The sequence below is a fragment of the Onychomys torridus genome, unplaced genomic scaffold (assembly GCF_903995425.1).
Source record: "Onychomys torridus unplaced genomic scaffold, mOncTor1.1, whole genome shotgun sequence".
Lineage (NCBI taxonomy): Eukaryota > Metazoa > Chordata > Mammalia > Rodentia > Cricetidae > Onychomys > Onychomys torridus.
The window spans coordinates 1-4,813 of record NW_023413401.1 but is presented as its reverse complement, the minus strand read 5'-3'; the positions used below and the strand labels follow the sequence as shown (position 1 = coordinate 4,813).

Sequence of the window (4,813 nt, the reverse complement as noted above, 5' to 3'; positions counted from 1 at the left end):
ATGATATTTCAACCTCTGGAATTTTCCAGATGGTCTCAGACAAAAGATGAAAGTTGGAAATTTCTCCCAAGCTCCACAGGGCCAAGAACTCTTCTTGTCTGACCATATGCTAAGTGGGCTACAGGATTTGCAGAGGTGGCTGGATCTTATCTCATTGCTTTGATCTCTATGTCAATAAACATTTGTTTGTGAATGTAATGAGAGTTGGTTTCTTACAGAATGCCCAACTGTGTGCACAAAATGACTGTCATATGAGGACGTTTTATTGCATTATTCTGAGTAATGTGATTGTTTATTTTTCTATACTTTTTTCTGTGGCACTTATTTCCAGTAATAAATACAGTGTCTATTCATTAAGATTTCATTCTTGTCCTGAAATGACCTGACAAATGAGTAATTTGACTGCCAGATTAAAAATATCATGCATGGTCATTTGATTTCAGACACGTGGTAATGCAAAATAGTATGGAAGGCACATGTGCATGGTTTACACACATGTCTTTCTGAAAAAAAAAGAGAAAGCAATTTGTCAAGCAATCAAAAAACCAAGTTAGCATAACATAATAACAATGACTTTATAGGGTTACATTTGTCATGAGCAGTTCATAATGATTCAGGCAATCATGTTGGCAAGAGTCTGAGAAAGTGAGTCCTGTTGTATCTTCAGTCAGGAAGAAGATAGATGTGAACACTGCTCTTCACATCTTTCTGTTTTCAATTCAGTCTTTAACAACAGCCAATGAAATAGTGATACCTGATTGTGGAATAGGTCTCTTGCTTCAATTACCCTAATGTGGGTCATTGCTCACAGAGATTCACAAAGACTATTTTATAGTGATATTCTAAACCTGTCATGTTGACTAGTGTAAATTAAGCAGACCATTGGGGAAAAAAGCTGCTCACTGCAGCTGTCAGGAAGTACACACTAGTATCCACATGCCATTACAGCAGCCCATTTAGACAAGACTCAGTGACCAAACTTCTGATTTTGCCCTTCTTGTTATATTTTCCCAATTGTTCAGATTTCTATTGTAGTTGCATCATTGTTTAAACACATTGATCTTCATGGTATAATATATTGAAATTAGAAAGAAGTAGTACATCAAAACAAGAATCTGCTAAAAATATATAAAAATTACCATCTCATTCAATATTTAAAAAAATATTTTATCGTTTTAAAACTATAATTCCTGAGTATTTTCTTTTGTATATTTCTCAGCTCCTCGCTCTGTGTGCAGTGAGAGCTGTGTTCCTGGATTCAGAAAATCCCCCAGGAGGGCAAGCCTGTCTGCTGCTATGATTGCACTCCTTGTCCAGATAATGAGATTTCCAATGAGACAGGTAAGTGCAGTGTCTGGGTATTTCCCACCTCTCTGCAGTGTTCTGAAAGGTGTAAGCAGATGAACAAGTTCTGTGAAGAACAGTAGTGATAAGTCCTGTGATTCTTTCAGTTAGAAGTAAAAGTGTTTTGGTTCATTTTGTCACCAGTTTAAATGGTGCTCCAGCCATTCAAATTAATACTTGGCTTATTTGTTGATGCATTATAGCCATTGTTACTTTCAGAGAACAGCTTTACTCAGAATAGAGTTCTGCCTGATTCACCATGGCATCACACACACACACACACACACACACACACACACACACACACACACACACACACACACTGTAAATTCCTGACTTTCATGCATTTCAAAGCATACTTAGTTTATAGTGAACACACATTTAATGGTTTGATCCTTATATGCATAATTTCAGTCTTAGTTCTATGCTTATCCGAGATTATCAGAAAGGTCAAATTTGATTTAACTGTGGACATTTTTAAATGTTTTATTTTAGATTTTCATTCATTTTGTTTTATCTTTGAGTATTGCCTGTATGCATGTAAGTGTACCATGTACTTGCTTAGTGCACATCAAAGTTGGAAGAGGGATTCAGATATCCTGGTGATGGAGGCATGGATAGCATGATCACCATGTGGGTGCTTACAACTGAAACCAGGTCCTCCTTAAGAGTAACAGATCAATGCTAATATTTCAAAACAGTGAATCCTCTACCTCAAATCCTATAAAATGAAGTGTATCTGTATTGAAAACATACTTACATATTTGTAAAATACTTATCATGACTTATGTACCCTGTGCATAAAGAATACATGGGGTTGTGTATATGAAGCATTCTTGCTCTGTTTAGAAACAATAGAATGTAAACACACAAAATACAGTAGAGTCATAGTGCCTTGAGAGTGTGAGCACAGCAGGAAGGCCCATCTAGAAAAAATAAATAAAATACTGATAATGGAATAAAAGGTTCTGTGACAGTAGCAAAATGATGAAGTCAATAGGCTTTTAATTAGAATTTTCAACAACAATTAAATTGCAAATTCCACTTTGAGAAAATATCAAATATTTTTAATTAAAGTATGAAAGAGATTATTTTACTGAAAATATGCAATAAGTTCATTGATACTTATATCTTTTAATTCAAGATGAAATTCACAAATTAGAAAAATGAAGCATCAAAAATTATTCCATTACCAACTAAGACTAAAACAAGAGTTTAGATATTTAACAGATAGATATACTCCCTGGGAATGATTAAACATTTTCATAAAGGGAGTTTTTCCATCTTTCAAGAACCTAATAATCATCATTCTCACAAGCACTATCAGAGAATAAACACACTGGAAATTCAATAATTCTATGGAAATAGATTAATTTTGATACTGAGTATGAGAACAAAGCTAAAAGGAAGAAATGTCAGGGTATGTAAAGAATTAACTAACTTAATTAGTTAACAACATGACAAAGTCACACAAGGGAATTCAGAAGGAGGTGATTCTATGATGAAATCAGGTTTATATAACTTAATTCAATAATTTATGACAATAAAAATTTAAAATATTAATCATCACTTAATGATAATATATTTACTTATGGCAATGAGAAGGATAGACTTGTTAATTCATATTCAACAAAAAGATGGGCAGTAATGAACTGAAATGATTGATTAGAGAGTATTTGTTAATTATTACTATTGAGAACAGATTTACTTTAGTCTGAAACAACAAAGGAAACGTGGGCAAATGCCAGAGAGCTGGTGCTGGGAAGAGGCTTGAGATAAAACTGGAACCTGAGTAGAGACTCACAATAACTTTAATTCCTGAGTAGATATGGATTGTGTGAAGTGTCCAGAAAGTCATTATGCAAACACAGAGAACCACTGCTCCAGAAAGCAGTAACTTTTCTGGCCTATGAAGACCCTTTGGGGATGGCACTCACTTACTTGGCTTTGGGCTTCTCTGCACTAACAGCTGGTGTTCTTGGGGTCTTTGTGAAGTATCACCACACTCCCATTGTCAAGGCCAACAATCAGGCTCTCTCTTTCATCCTGCTCATCACTCTGATCTTCTGTTTTCTCTGTCCATTGCTCTTCATTGGCCATCCCAACACAGCCACCTGTATCCTGCAGCAGAGCACATTTGCAGTTCTGTTCACTGTGGCTCTCTCCTCAGTCTTGGCCAAAACTGTTACTGTGGTTCTGGCTTTCAAGATCACATTGCCAGGGAGACTGATAAGATGGATAATGATATCAAGAGCTACTAACCTTATTATTCCTGTATGCACCCTTATCCAACTTGTGCTCTGTGGAATTTGGCTGAGCACCTCTCCTCCCTATATTGACTCAGATGCTTACTCTGAACATGGTCACATAATTATTATATGCAACAAGGGCTCCACTATTGCCTTCCATTCTGTCCTGGCATACCTCTGCTCCATGGCACTTGGGAGCTACACTGTGGCTTACCTCTCCAGGAACCTGCCTGACACATTCAATGAAGCCAAGTTCATCACTTTCAGCATGTTGGTGTTCTTCAGTGTGTGGGTCACCTTCCTCCCTGTCTACCACAGCACCAAGGGGAAACTCATGGTGGCCATGGAAGTCTTCTCCATCTTGTCTTCCAGTGCAGGTCTCCTAGGATGCATATTTCTCCCTAAGTGCTATATTATTTTGTTCAGACCACATAGTAATGTGCTTCATCATGTCAGGAACAGAGCACATTGAGGAAGAAAAGTGGATCTTACAGCTTAGTCCATGTTTTTCCTAATTATATACAAGTCTTCAAGTCTGTTTAGCATGAATCCAATTTTCAGATATCATAGAGCAATTTAAAATTTTATATTGATTGCTTTCATTTAATATTGAAATCCATCTTTATTCTCTACTCTTCTAACATTTTTTACATATTTCTCTAAACTAGAAAGCCTATTTCAATAAAATGCATTATATATCTCAATTAATATTAAAGAAAAGATGAATGGGACGTTTTTGCATTCTTCACCTTTTCAACATTGCATAACTTTTGCCTTTATAGCACAAACATTTTTACATGTATCCATGTGTCTTGATGCCCTTGTTATGTTTTCAGGATTTGTGTTTCCATTTCATGTCTGTTTTTGTTAATGAAAAAGGCACATTTTTAAAAAAATGAATACGATTTACACATAAAGATATTACTCTGCTAATTAATTCCATAATGAGATAAATACTGGACTATAATAAAGACCAGTTTATCACTTAATTTTAACTCAAATCAGATAACAGTTGATCAGACATTTCCCCAGTGAGTTTCCTGATGGTACTGTTAAATCTGTGAGGAATGTGAAAATCCCTGCTGTAACCACTATATAGAACCTGTGCTCATGGCTATCATTGATTGTAGATGTCCAAATGTTTTGTGTACTCAGTCATTTATAATTATTCACTTTTGATAAATTGCTCTGTATTATTTCAACTGAAATTGTGTACTAGG

The 4,813-nt window shown here is 35.6% G+C and overlaps 1 pseudogene; it reads left to right on the top strand.

Moving 5' to 3' along the window:
• Positions 1 to 7: 7 nt before the first annotated feature.
• On the top strand, positions 8 to 4,065 carry LOC118576294 (annotated as a pseudogene).
• The last annotated feature ends 748 nt before the right edge of the window (positions 4,066 to 4,813 follow it).